This window comes from Carassius auratus, unplaced genomic scaffold (assembly GCF_003368295.1).
Source record: "Carassius auratus strain Wakin unplaced genomic scaffold, ASM336829v1 scaf_tig00012499, whole genome shotgun sequence".
Taxonomy (NCBI): Eukaryota; Metazoa; Chordata; class Actinopteri; order Cypriniformes; family Cyprinidae; genus Carassius; species Carassius auratus.
The window spans coordinates 13,306-28,997 of NW_020524294.1; the positions used below are offsets into that span (position 1 = coordinate 13,306).

Sequence of the window (15,692 nt, forward strand, 5' to 3'; positions counted from 1 at the left end):
CATGTAAATCAAACTACAAGAGAGAAGTTACACCTCTAGCTGGCTGTCAGGTGTTGCAATATGCTCATTTTCAATTTCTGTCAAATCTAGTCATATGATTGCAGGGATTAGAACGGGTTGATAAAATGTAAAACCTTGTTTGAAAATGTGGTTGTTTTCGGATTAATGCTATATATATATATATATATATATATATATATACATATGTTCATCCAACCAAACTGGCATAACACCAAAGAACATTTGCAAAGAGGGTTACCAAGGCAACCCCAGAAAGTGCACCAATTAGAAGGCGCAATGGTTCTCAAACACTAAACTGCCAAGAGATTGAAGGAGATGGAGACAACAGCTCTAAACAAACAGATAAATGAAAGAACTAGGCAATGTTCAACAGATATTTTAGTGGAAACGGCATTAGCCACTACTTGAGGTTGTTGCTGAGCACAGAGGATACAGTGTTCTTGCCCAGGTTGTGATGTTTCCACAAAACTCATCAGATATGTCATGTACCCCTTCATGTGAATCCAGATTATTGATGTTCCTCCAGTACGTGCGAGTGAGAGTATATGTGAGTGGACATTGATCTGATTGGATCCCAGTGGTGGTCGACCACACTGAACACATGCTGCTCTAATGGCCAGTGAGGCACATGTGTGTGCATGTGAAAAAACAACTGTGGAGTGGAAACTTCCTCTTTGAGCAGATTCATGTTTTCATTGTGTTGCAAAGCTTACTTGAGCTCTGGACTGTTTGTTTTAGTGTTGTGAATTTACTGCCGTCTTTACACTGCGAAAACAGAAGTTGCATCTGAAAACGCATTTACAGGATTTTAATGCTGCAGATTGGCAAAACATTTTTTTATATATAAATGTATAATACTTGCATATATACAATATCCAAACTGCTTGATCGCTTGCTTCATTGCATATTATCTAACAGCTCTAATATACTAAATAAATGTAATAAATTTAATTTAACAGTAACATCATTATTTTCTTTAAGTATAGCTTTGAAACAGTGTGCATTGTGAAAAGTTGAGAAACAATAAATTTACACAGAAATTTCAATAGCAAAAAACAGTTATAAAAAAATGTTTTTATATTTTTATTCATGATTTTATAATAAATTATAAATGCGTAGTAAATTTTGTCATGAAAGGCTGGTATGATGCTATAATGCTGCATTTCATTAGCACTTAAACGATATAATAGAACTATTGGCTATTTGCTGATAGTAGATATTTGTATTTTAATTTATTGATATGTGTTGTTATTGTATAGCTTACGTGCTAGTCGATATTGAATATTTAATTGTGCATATTCATTTAAAGATAATTCTTTAAAAACACTGATTTTGTAACTCTATTAAATGTTATTTACAAACCATTAACTACAATTTTGTCTCAATAAACTCCTAATTTGCTGCTTATTAATAGTTAGTTAGGTAGCTGTTAAGTTATCGGGTGGGATTAAAGTGAATGTGACGTGACATTCAGCCAAGCATGGTGACACATACTACAGAATTCGTGCTTTGCATTTAACCCATCCGAAGTGCATACACACAGAGCAGTGAACACACACCCGGAGCAGTGGGCAGCCATTTATGCTGCAGCGCCCGGGGAACAGTTGGGGGTTCGATGCCTTGCTCAAGGGCACCTAAGTCATGGTATTGAGGGTGGAGAGAGCACTGTACATGCACTCCCCCCACCAACAATTCCTGCAGGGATTGCGAATCCGACTCTCTAACCATTAGGCCACGACTTCCCCGTCAGGGATGTAAAATATGGTCATATGTGCTTTATACAAGTACTAATAAACAGCAAATATAATAATACACCTGTTAATAAGCAACTAGTTAAGAATTTTAATATCAGCCATGTAACATGATACATTATTATCAGTATTCACTACATTTTAATGTTGGTGATCTCTAAATAACACAGAGTGAAGCAGCCTCGGAGTCACCTTTGACACTATAGCCTTAAATCTGTTGAAGATGTCATAATTCTGTTGAATTATGCATGCATTTAAAAAATAGAACATTTAACAGTTGCATTTTGCATGAGTTATTAATGCTTTATGCTATTCGAGCCTCATATGAGTGTGTCTGTGCCATAAATCTTCTGTAAGTATGGCTTTTGAGGCTCTATTAAATTTTACTAAGATATGATCCGCATCCCCTCACAAGCCCATCACGTATTCAATGCCATAGCAACTACTACAACTACTACCTGCATTCTTACACACATACGCTCTCTCTCTCTCGTGCTCTCTCTCCTCACGATTCGCTCACATTCTCTTATCCTTTTCCCTCCCTCCACAGTTCTCTCAGTTGTTCTCTCTCTCTCTCTCTCTCTCTCTCTCTCTCTCTATCTCCCTCTAATTCTCTGAGCGATTCTCTCTCCTCACTCGTGTTGAACCAGTCATTTCATGCAGCACTGCTGTGTTTACTCAGTCCAACGAGCCACTGATGGCAGATTCAAGGTAAGGTAATGTTTTAATAGATATTTAAGTGCATGGTGCACAAGAGAGTAAAGCGTATTTCCTGGTGATGTCTGTCATACTAATGGACAGCAGCGTGTGGGTTTCAATGGGACCTGACTAAACTGTTGCTGTACATCTTAGGGTGTGTTTGTATTTTTGAATCCGTTTTCTTACTAGCTGTTTTTTGGGAGCCATGCGTCATGCCCATGAGTTGCATCAGGTTTCCTTAACTAATTTAGAGTTTTAAACTGACACAATTTCTCGCAAAAAGTCCTAACCCACAACCATGTGATATTAAAACATAGTCAGCTATCTAAATGAATAGCTTATTTTCGGCTTGTCTGTATGTGTGTGTGTGTTGCTTTAGTGACTCATTCCCTTAGTGTATGGCATTGTTTGTGCGAGCCAAAGGGACTTTTTTAGCACTATGGCTTAATTTTTTTGAAAAATAAATAAAGTATGTGGACGATGCACAAGTCATTCTGCATGGGTTGTGTAGGATTTAGTAAACAAAGAGTGATCATAAATAATAAAGAGCCTTGTATATTGATAAAATGAAAGGACTGTCACCATCAAAGATGTAAAACAGTGTTAGCATAATTTATACACAGTTTAAATATATACACAGTAACATTTCCTTGTGGTTGTAGCAGGAAACGAAATATGATATTGGGTTTGACATGACAGAACATTCTGCTGAACAACTGCAGCTATTAATGCAAACCTGTAGCTTGGGCTGCTGCTGAGAGTCATTTTTGTTTGATTACTGGTATACACATAGAGTGGTAAATGGACCATATGTTACTGTCCTCTCCAGTGCAAGAGTATCACGATGCACAGTTAACCTTAATGCCATAATTATGTCTTATGTGGGTTCTACCATGCAAATCATCCTCATCTGCTCTCTCTGTTGTTCTTTCTGTCCTTTTTCCTTCCATTATTGGGACACTCATCCAATCATTTCTCCATCGCTCATTTTCTCACTTTCTCTGAAGTCCCTTTCTCTGTCTTCCCCCCTGCAGTCTCTCATTAGTTTGCAGTGTACTTGCTTCAGCTCATTTTCTCAGCTTCCTCCCCCTCCATACCTCTGTTCTCTACCTGCCCTCTCTTGATTCGCTTAAGGGAATGAGTGATGAGTAGAAGCTTAAATGGAGAATGAGTCACTGTGGCAAGAGTGAAGGGTGATAATTCTACTTCTCATATGATTTCTTCTCTTCTCTTCTCTTCTCTTCTCTTCTCTTCTCTTCTCTTCTCTTCTCTTCTCTTCTCTTCTCTTCTCTTCTCTTCTAATGTCTCGTTCTCATCTCGTATCATTTGTTTCCTGTTTTATCTCTTTTTGTCTCACCTTTTCTGGTCTCTTTCTGTTCTCAACATGTTTCCTCCTTTTCTTTTCTTACCTGTTTTATTTTTTCTTATCTCTTCTCTTCTAATCCAGTCTATTTTCACAGTGTCTTGTCTCATCTCTTCTCATATGTTGCTTGGTTTCCACATCTTTTGTTTAGTTTTGTTTTCTATCTAATCTGGTCTCTTGTCTTGCCTTGTTTTCTTATTTTGTTTTTCTTTTGTTTTGTGTTGTTTCTTTTGATTTTTTTATTCTTCTGTTTCGTTTCCTTTCTTTTTGATCTCTTCTTTCAAATCATTTGTTTTTTGTTTTGTTCTTTGCCTCATTTGTGTTCACATGATCTTATGTAGTTAAATTTTTACTTATCTCTTCGTTTTGTTTTAAATTTTATCCTGTTTTGTTTCCATCCTTTTTATCTCTTCTCTTCTTTCATCTAGTCCTTTTATTTTGTTTGATTTGTCTTGTTTTTGTTTTATTTAGTTTTTTGTTTTGTGTGTCACCTCATTTGTGCTCACATCATCCTATGCCATTTATTTACTCACCTCTTATTGTTTGATCTCATTTAGTTTGTTTTGTTTTCATCTGTCTCTTATCTTTTGCCTCTTATTTTGTCTCATTTCTTTTAGTCTAAGCGCTACTTTGTCTCTCATCCTATTTTCTTGTCTTTTCTCTTTTTTTTCCCATCTCTTACCTCTTGATCTTTGTCTCTTCTTGCCTAGTTTCTTCTTTCTTGTTTCATCTCTTCTTTCTGATCTTCTGTTCTCTTTTCTTGCATCTCTTTGCATCTCATCTTTACACTGTCAACTTGTTGCTGCTTTCTGGTCTAATCTCTTTCTCTGGATCATCTTTGTCTTTTTTCTTCTCATCTTTCTTATTCTTTCTCGTTTTGTTACATTTAATTTTGTCTCGTTTCATCTCTTCTCAGGTAACATTGTCTAATGACAACATGAGTGAGGCTTATAAACCACAGAGCTGTTTTGTCCATCTCTTTCTGTAAGCTCAAAAGATATCGTAGTGAATGAAGAGCTAGATTGCAGTATTGCAGAAACCAGCATTTGTTTCTGTGCACGCGCACACATATGTGGATGTGTTTGATGTGCCGGTTGGATGGGTGTAAACGGGTTGCAGGCTGTGAGTGGGTGTAGTAGCTGAGCTCTTTGTCACGGCAATTGAAATCCTCTCGCACACCACGGAGATGGGTGAGAGAGCAGCGTTCATCGCTAATGAGTGGATCAGAGACAGAGTCAAGCACAGGAAGTCAAAATGTGTGACGGCCTTGGGAGAGAGAGAAGTCAAGGATGAGGTTAAAAAGAGGACAACATAGGGGAAGATCAGAGTGTTAAGTAGAAACACCCCCAAAGGTTTTATGGAGAGGTGAAGGGAAAAAATAATGGGATGGAATAAAAGCAAAGCAGAACCTGTTGTCCTAATTTCAGGTTTTGGTGGCTTGATTCCAGAGACAGATTAGGGGAAGACCAGCCAGTAGATCTAATGAGCCAGATCGTGTGAGCGCTGTCTGTGAGTGATAAGACCCCCTCTCTAGCCACTAATGTAATGAGAGAGCATGCCGTTCATTTAGCGGCAGTGCTGGAAAACAGACCCATCAGTCAGTCTTGGCTCAGGGCTGCTGGAGCCCACAAAACACTGTCTTCAGTCCATTATGTTGGGCACAATCATGCCAAGCACCTCACTTAAAATGTTCGACATAACTGCAACATATTCTGCACACTCCAGTGACTGCAAAATGCAGAAACCAGAATGAAAGTCTATAGTGTTCCTGTAGCTCAAGTGTTATCAACCGCAAGGTTGGGGGATCGATTCCCCGGGAACACATGATAGGTAAAAATTGATAGCCTGATTGCACCGTAAGTCGCTTTGGATAAAAGCGTCTGCTAAATGCATAAATTTAATTTAATTTAATAGCATCATTTGGTATAATGGTTAAAAGATCCTGTGCTGTCCTGTAGCTCAAACAGTAGCACAAAGCTACAAAAATGAATGTTATGTGTTCGTCTCCCAGGAAAGTCCAAAACTGATCAAATATGTACATGCACTGTATAGTTGCTTTGGTTAAAATTATCTTCTAAATGTATAATTGTTATATTTGTGGTGCGGACTTCCCTATTCTCATAGAATTGCAATGATTCTTAAAACTTTACAGTTGTTGTGCAGTAGTTATCATTATAGTAAGCTTCCTTAGTGTGAACGAGCCTTCAGGTGATGGAGTTTTCATACTCAATGCAAAACTGTTTCACAACTTGACACAGTTACAGAAAAATTAAGATTTTTGTTGTTGTTGTTGTGAGAAACAGAATGTTAGACCAATGAGTTGAGCGGGAGTTCAGAGTTGACGGAGCAACCGAGTGATTGACCAAATGTTCTGAATGGTTGGCTGGTTAGGATAAAAAGTCATAGTTAAACATTCTTAAATTATCGACTTGTCACTATGGTTCATCTAAATAGTTTACTTTAATCATTTTTTTCCCCCAGACAGACAGCAGATCATCAGTTTACTTAAGTAGCTTCTGATTTCTAACACCTTGATCTCCATAGTAGTGTTGTGATGTCATATTCACATAGTTGTGAGGAGAGAATGCGCTTGAGAAAAAGTTAAGACAGGAGAAATCAATCAAAATATAAAATATTGGTCACAAATTTCTGAATAATAACTTTCTACATAATAAAACACTCAAACACAACAATAATTTAAAGTATAGTGCATCTACTTATAACTATATATAAATAAACCGTTTTTATCAATGGAAATACTGTATGTTAGAAACAATGCATCGCGATACAAAGGCTAACTTTTATCTGATGCACACTTTTTTAAACTGATGCATTGCATCGTTAACTTTTAAAAGGACACACCATTGCTAATTGGTGAATCTTACCATCCCTATACTGTGAACCAATCATTGCCCCTAGTTTTGGGGGTGGGATTTTATGGGTTTAATTGGTTAATAATATGTTGTTCCACAACCTATGATGTTCATAATTTAAACTACTGTTTAAGAAATTAATTATTTTATTCAGCAAGGACACATTGAACTGATCAAAAGTAAAAAGACTTGTGGCAGTAAAGACTTTACATTGTTACAAAGTATTGATCAAATAAATGCAAGCTTGGTAAGTATAAGAGATGTTCAAAAACAGAAAAAAAAATTCTTGTTTAATTTAAACTTTTAAATGGTAGTATAGTACTTGGGTGAATCATATTGTGTGCATTTTTTTCAGGTTGCTACTGATGGTTTGACTTTTAAAATACATGCATTAATCATTTATTTGCATAACAGTGCCTTTGAAATGGCTAATTATGTCCTTGCCTTCTGGTAAAATGTAGCATCATTGTATTTCATTTCATATTTACTCTTATTGGACTGTGCTGAATCGCAATCGCATGTAGAAGCCACAGGAAGTTCAAAGGACACTTGAAAATGAGATTCAGGAAGCAAGTGATTTCCAAATCAGATCAATGTGTAAGAGAGGGACCTTTTACTTCCTGCCTCCCACTTTTCACTCTTTTTATAAGGTATGATTAACCTTGGGTTTGTTGTAGTGCTGGTGCTAAGCCTAAGGCTGCTTTTCCTCTTTCCTCCCTTCTCTCTCTCTTTCTCTCTCTCTCTCTCTCTCTCTCTCATCACTCATTCACAACATGTATGCCCTTCACTCTTCTTTATCAGAGGAAATACTGCTGTGTCTCTATAGAGAGAAAAGACAAACTACTAGGGTGGTCACTGCTCAGTATAGGGATGGGCACACACACAGTAAATAAATAATATTGCAGTATCTTTCTTCTTCAGAATTTCACATTTAATTCAGTGCTGTTTCTTTGCAATGCCTTGTGAAATTAACTACCAGTTTCTTCACCCATTTTTTCCACGTTAGATGATTTATATATAAACTGAGGGTAGAATAGCCTATAAATCTACACTCAGCCTAATTTGTTCTGTTGATACATGCTCATTTAATTTATTTCTATATTAATATTACCTTTGCATCATCTAACGCTCACATAAAGTTACCTTTAAAAACTCAATCTCAAAGTGAATATCCATTATTCATTGTCTACATTATAATGTAAAAAAAAAAATCAACAACTGATATCAGTTTTAGTGTTTAATTTTGTCAAAATAATACAGAATTTTAATATCTAAATGGCTGAACAGAATTTAAAGATCAAACAAGTTGTTTTTTCATGTAATTTTTCTTTAACTATTTCATTTACTGTCATGCTCAAATTCTGTGTTGCATAAATGTGTCAATAGCAAGAGACAGTCAAGGATTCAGTAGATCGGGCATCAGGCTATTTCAACCCACGCTGAGTCATCGCTTTATGAGCTTCTGACTTCATGCCGCCAGGAACAGCCTTGAATTTGTCGACTGCTGACAGCCTGTCTGCCATGACGCTACAGCTGTTAGCTGGGGTCCGATGCACTTAGATAGATCACGTCTGTCATATTTGTGTGTGAGTGCGGCTGCCTGTATGTGTGTGCGTGAGTGAACAAAACCTTTTTTAATCAATGTCTGTGACCCACCATGAAACTCCTCACCCTTTCCATTCATTATGAATCACAAAGCCGGTGAGGAAAGTTCAAGTGATACTTGTCTGATTACCTCATACATTGATGTTCCGCCATGGCCAGCATTAATCATTATTGAAGCGGATGTTAATGCAAGGGTGCTGGCGAGAAGTGCATGCCCACAGCGCTCATGATTTGGCCTCTCTTTATTTTAAAAAGCTCTCCAGCTGTCTAGGGAATGAGGAAATGAAAATGAATGGTTTCAAGCTGTTACATCTATTTTCATTTGCAAAATGCATCACTACTATACCTGAACAAAATGTGTTTAGTTCAATGAACAACACTGATGAATAGAGAGGTGTGCTTTGAGTTTAGCATCATGCGTCATGTGTTTGATTGTGTTTTAATGTGGACATTGTATGGGTCAAAATTACAAATTTTTCTTTTATGCCAAAAATAATTAGGATATTAAGTATAGATCATGTTCCATGAAGATATTTGGAAATTTCCTACCGTAATTATATCAAAACTTAATTTTTGATTACTAATATGCATTAAGAATTCATTTGGACAACTTAAAAGGCGATTTTCTCAGTATTTAGATTTTTTTGCATCATCAAATTCCAGATTTTCAAATAGTTGTATCTTGGTCAAATATTATCCTATCCTAACAAACCATACATCAATGGAAAACGTATTTATTCAGCGTTCGGATGATTTATAAATCTCAATTTAAAAAAATTGACACTTAACTGGTTTTGTTGTCCAGGTTAACAAATAATTACAAAGAAATGGCAAGTAACACAGTGAATTTAATCAATGAATTTTGATTTAGAAAGCAATTTCACACAAGCAGGAGGCTAAATATTAGATGTTTAAACTTGTGTGAACTTGGCATCATGAAATCCACTAAAAATCACCTTGGGACCAATTGGCTAAAAGTCATTCCATAAATGGCTCTGTATTTCCTGTGCTACTACTTTGCTGGAAATAATGAGTAGCTGGTGTAACTTAAAAAGCCACACACAGACACATTTATAAAGTATAGAGGGAGGTGAAGTGGAGAAGGGTGGGTGGTTAGGGCTGGGAAACAGGTAGGAGGAGGCATTAGTTTCCTCCCCTCTTGTCCCTTACTTTTTCCCCTGTTGGCCTCACCTAAAAGAGTGGAGAGAGATGAGAAGTCTTCTGTCCGTCACTGCCAACGAAAGAGAAAGAAAGTGGCATGGTCAGCATGTACAAGTGGAAAAGAAGTGTGTCATTTGCGGGCTTTGGATGGTAGGATACTTTTTTTTTGTTTCCTTCTTAAACTAAGACTCAAAAACGTTCTTCAGTAAAATACATTTGAGCTCAGTGCATTTGAGTTCAAGTTATAAAATGAGATCATAAATATCCTTCAGATATGTATGATTTTACTTGCTTTCTAGGAAGATGGCAAATTGTACATTGTCATATTTCCTTTTTCATTATACATTTCAGAGATTTCAATTTAGATATTTTTCAAGATATTTTGGGAGAGTATGGCATCAGGCAAGGCAAAAGTGTCCATCCAGTAAAAGATTACGTGTTTTAGATTTAATTCTTTAATTTATTTTAATAGATCTTGTAAAGTGTCTGCAGTCTTTAAAAAAGGTGAAAATCAGCTTGTATTGATCTTAAGGCTGACGCTTTCTTTACAAAGCCCAAAAATGAAAAAGGAATAGAAAATAATTTCAGGTGCTGTCAGGTTTATTTTGTGTGCACAATAGAGCTTTTTTAGCAAAGAAAGACTGTTTAATTAATAAACAGCAGACAGATACATTTACATATACAGTATACAATATATATATATAAATAAATCTCAAACTGTCTATTCCTTACATAGCTGCATCTAACTATTTATCATCGATTGTTACCTTTTCTAGTTATGATATATCAGAAAATTTCACTTTTTCTCCTGACAACCAAGTTATTATTATTTGCAATATTATTTTGACATACCAAAATGTATGTTTTCTGTTTCAGCACTTCAAACAGGTGCAGTATGAGATATTCACCACATCTTCAATAAATGAACTCTGCCGAGGTAGAATCGGAGGGAAAAAATCTATAGACTTAAAGCTGAATAATAGACAGATAAATTATTTTGAGGTAAATTAAATACAAATGGAAATGGTGGAGGGAAAGAAGGAAAGAGGAGATCATTGTATGGGGCCAAATGTAATTTAAGAAAGAGAATGAGTGTTCCGTTTATCTTAAATGAACAGAAATTGACACTAACCTTTAGCATCAGTTCTTTACATGTAAATGCAGCTGCAGTCCATCATGAGCATGCATATTGTTGGGGTTTTAATGGTGTTCTGATAGTGACGGGCAGCAACAAAGCTTGCCATATCTGACAATACACACTGATTAGATGACTGCGTCATGACTGGGACCATGACGATACCAGCTTTCATATCTCACACCTTTACTTGCATCAGCATCACTGGCTGCACTGAGCTTAATATGAACTTCATTGTAGAAAAACACGTTTCGAGAAGACTGATAATCAAATAAAAAATCTTGCAGAACTGGTTTCTTTTCACCTTGTGCTGTGAGGGTTGCTGGCTTGGTTTATTAATGTACACATTTATCTACATTTTGTCGCTTCAGCTATGGGTTGATAGATAAGGAAGCTAATTTAAGGCACATGGACCGTTTTCTAGAGAAAATGAAAAAGTCATCTCCTCTTTTGTATTCTGATGTATCCAGTTGTGTGTGTTGTGGGTTAAAGGTGAATGATTGACAGCTGACTGGAATAGAACATCGCAGTTTCATCATTAGGCTGTAAATGTTCACACATTCAAATGAGCAAAATGTTAGAAATGTCCTCAGTCTATGCAAATGGTTCTCTGAAACTCCTCAGGGATATGTTGATGTAGTTGTGAAATGTTTTTTTTTTTTTTTTGCATGTGAGACACAAACATAAACACTTTCTCTATGGTGCTGGTGAATTACCAGTGTTTGTTTGGCTCAACACTCATTTAGCTGAAATGATAAACCTCATGCTGTTTTCCACATCAGGCCTAATAGCAGTAATTAGGCCTCAGTAGAATTAGAAAAAAACTCAAGAAATTAGAAATGAGAAACAAATTTAACACAACTAGACTCATCCTTTTAAGATCATGTAGTCAGACCATTACATCAGATCTGCATGCACAATATATATTTTGTACGCTCAAATAGTGTATTTGAATAAGAATGACAGTACTAAAATGTGTTTTGTTATTTTATTTTTTACAGTTATTTTATTTCCAATATCAAGGCATTATAATAGCTGATTATTACAATAGTGGTCCTGCCTAAGCACTACAGCTTGTGTTTAGTGCATGTTTGCTAACCTGTAAATTACAGCTTTATAATGTTTCAAGATGTAGTTGTAGTTCACCTAAAATTCGGACATCATTACTTCCCAGTCGTCTTGTTCTAAACCCATATGACAGACTTTCTTCAGTGAGACTCGAAAGCAGTTTTTGAGAGATGTTCATCCTGCTGTTTTCCAGAACATCATGAGAGCTAAGAGCACTTTTCTCCCCAAAGGTTTTAGCAAATAATGACACAAATTTAAGTCTGTTTCCTGCACAAATCTTCCATATAACTTGAGAAGACTTATATACAGTCAATGAGTCTTGCAAACCAATTCTCTGATACTTGTATAGTGCTTTTTTGTCGTTTTTGGAGCTTGATACCCCTAATAAGCATCACTCAGATTCAAATTTTTGAAATAAATTAATGATGAATAAATTATGGCAGAATTAGGCCAAATGATAAAAAAAAAGCATTTTGTGACTTTTTATTGTTATAATTGGTCTTAAAATACTTATTTTGTATGGAATTGCTATATTTGACAATGTATTACGTTTTTAACAGAGTTTATGGCTTATTCATTATAAATAATTGAAGCACTCCCATTTGTCTGGAATATGCTATATATAGATTTTCAGCTTAAAAATCAGGTCCAATCAATCAGGTCAAATGGCGTGCATCTAATGTCAGCTGTTTTGTTGTTGTTGTTTGTTTTTTTTGTCTTTGATTTGGTCTTTTATTTAAATTTTTTATATCTATTAATTTTTCGTTCTCTTTCTTTTTCCCTCCTGCTCTGCAGGATTGACAAGTCCGGCATTGCCACCCTGAGAGCCCGGTGAGTCTGTGTGTGTGTGTGTGTGTGTGTGAGAGATGAAAAGTCATAATGCCACACCTTATTATTAAATCAATACACCACTGATCCAGCAATCATTTCACTCTCCGTGCCCATTCTAATTGGACTTTGTGGGAAGTCTTTGGTGTGAGATCTTCACACGTGTCTGTTCTGTATGACCTTCTCAACCTTCAAGTGTCTATCAGCCTGTCTGTCGAGAAGGGACGGGGATGAAAGCGAGGCGAGCAGAAAAGTGGAGGCAATAATTGTGTGCTCTTTATAGACAAACGGGTGGACATCAAAGTCTCCCGCTGTGGAGAAGCACAGGTGGCCTTTGTGTATGTGTGTGTGCACGATGACATGCTCACATTTATATATGTTCAGATTTTGTTCTATTTTGTATGTGTTTTGCAGTCGTGAATAACAATCCCTGATGTCGCTGCTTACTATTTATATTGGTATCCATGGAAATGAGTTTACAAAGCCAGGACCGTTAAAAAGTGTGTGTGAGAACAGATCATTGTGGCCGGCTTGGTTGTCTATGTTACGCTCTGCTTTGCGGGGCAGAATCTAATTAATGATTTCCACCCCTCCATCGCATCTGCAACTACAAAGTGAATGGCAGCGCTCTCCACCTGAAGGACAGAGCCACATTAGAGGAACAGCATAATCAGGCCCTGTGTGTGTGTGCCTGTTTATGCAGTTGCTTTTGTTTATGCAATAAAGCTTAGTGTTATGTGACTATACTTTAGAAATGGAAGGACGGAGAGGGAGAAACAGAAATAGAGAGACCGAGAGGGAGAGAGCAGTGTATTTTGGAAGCACCTCTCACCGCTTAAGATGCCTCGCAAAATCTGGTGAGTTTTTCTGGGATTCTTTTATGGTTTTCCACAGGTTTCTGCTGAGTTTTGAGTATTTTGTGTTGCATTTGAATTTTTTGCACTTGTGCAATTCAGCGTGTTTTCAGCGGGTCTGTTTTTATAATATTACAGATAGAAAGATATGCATTAAATTAATCAAAAGTGATGGGAAAGACATTTATAATGTTGCAAAAGATTTCTGTTTTAAACAAATTCTGCTCTTTCCATTCATCAGTGGATCCTGAGAAAAGTATCACTGTTCCCACAAAAATATTTATGTATTATATAATATATTATTATATTTATGTCAGATCATGTAAAACTGAAGACTGCAGCAATGGCTGCTGAAAATTCAGCTTTGTCAACATAGGAATAAATGTAAAATATATTAAAATAATAAAAGAGACTTCTTTAAAAAAAACATTACCAATCCTAAACTTTTGAACTGTACTTTGTATAAAAGTTTATAATAATAACAATTTTGTAGTTTTATTTATATTACAATTTTATATTTATATTATATAATATAATAAATCATATAAAACATGTACATGAGAAATGATACAAAAAGTGATTTGTATCTTTATGAGTCCTAATGGAGATCTCAGTTAGGAAATATGAATTTTGTTTCAGCTGTTTCTCCTACATCTCCCCAAAAAATAAGTAACATAGGCTGTTGACACAGTAAGAGCTGTAAAATTAATGTGTATTCCATATAGTATAGATAATTTCATCTTTGAAGAATCTTGGCAAGTAACCTATAAGCACACCATACAGTATATAACATTCTTGAAATCTCTTCTGAATCTCTAGATGAGACATTTTAATTAAGTTCAAAGTATATAATGTATCTCTATTTAATCTTCTAGCTACTGTGCCTAGGAGATATTGAAGTTTATCAATAATTTTATCTTTCCTGTCGGATGGTATATTTCCATTTTCAGTGCAGTTTTGATCAGTTTCATTGTCCTTTTTCTCTCTTTTTTAAAATGTATATGGGAGAAATGGAAATGGGGCCATAAAGCCATAAGCCATAAAAGCCTAGTTTAACAGAATTACGTTGTATTAGATTGCTGCCTTTATACAGGACTGGAGGACTGACACCTAAATGAGACACCGCCTGAAGAGCTATTTACAGCTGTCACAAACAATCCCATCCCCACTACCATGATTTAATTATCTCCCTCCATAACAATCTAATATTGGACTCAACAGCCTGTTCTACAGGGGTGCTGTGAATGGCTGACAGCAGTGATATTAAGTAACTCTGAAAGACTGTTGTCCTTTATCTATAAACTAATTTGGTTGTGGGTCAGCAACCTGCTCTTGAAACCTTCTGCCTATGAGACTCTAGACTTGATACGGGCTGTTTAGACTGAAAAGACCACTGGGACTGTGTTCAGACTGTTGTTAGTGTGTGTGTATCAGGGGAGTATGGGACTGAGCTGCTGTTGGGGCTGATCTGAGATCAGACTGCTCTTCTGGGATGGCACTGTGTCTCCAGCCACATCTGCAGCTGTCTCAATTATGCCTGTAGTCCTACAGGAGGCAATTAGAGGCATAGATCCACAATTACCCATTACACTGAACAGAGACGGAGAGCAACAACATGCACGACTCTAGACGGTATGGAGATGAGTTATTCTCTCGCATGAAAATATTAAATGTCAAGGAGCATAACTTTCCTTCTGCTCTGACCTTCTGCTATATTTATCTTCTCATGTTTAATGCAAAATGTTAACGAGCATATCCATCAATCATTTATTCATGGATATGTACACAAATGTCCCTTGTTTCACTCAGAGGTTTTAATGCATTTAGAATCTGTTTATTAACTAAAATGTTTTGTGTCTAGAGGCCAACTTTATACCTTTTTGTAGGTAAACAGGGTTAACTTAATTTGCATGCACTTGCATGAAATCTTAATTATAGGGTTCACTGTGCTTGTTTTGGCTCTAGAGGGCAGTAGAGATGCAGGTATCATGCAGGGTTTGTTTTAGTAGTTGTCCTCCAGAGGGCAATGTTTCTGGTTCTTTCAGGAGGGCATTGTTTATATATGTTAATATACTTTTTTTCAAAGTGATTTGGAGCTTGCATGGTCTGTATTTTATCAGTATGTGTGTACACTGAGAATTGAACCCATGCCATGACATTAACATTTTATTATTATTATTAATAATAATAATACTTAGTTTGAATAAAATCATATTTAGCTATTGGTTAACATTATACTGTTGTGACATAAGTGACATCAGTTAAAAAAGGAAAGTTGTTTTAGAGTTTGTTTGGTTCAGATGAATTGTTCACAATAAGACTAGGAATGTACAC

At 36.2% G+C, this 15,692-nt stretch overlaps 1 long non-coding RNA gene across 3 annotated transcripts; it reads left to right on the forward strand.

The window, feature by feature from the left end:
* Nucleotides 1-2,356: 2,356 nt before the first annotated feature.
* Nucleotides 2,357-13,468, forward strand: LOC113073608 (uncharacterized). 3 transcript variants are annotated; one of them, XR_003280510.1, is made up of 3 exons: nt 2,357-2,483; nt 12,472-12,507; nt 13,257-13,468. It is a non-coding gene; the product is annotated as an uncharacterized LOC113073608 (long non-coding RNA). The 3 variants fall into 3 exon arrangements; XR_003280512.1 differs by lacking the exon at nt 2,357-2,483 and adding an exon at nt 9,416-9,623; XR_003280511.1 differs by lacking the exon at nt 13,257-13,468 and having other exon boundaries at nt 12,472-12,508.
* The last annotated feature ends 2,224 nt before the right edge of the window (nt 13,469-15,692 follow it).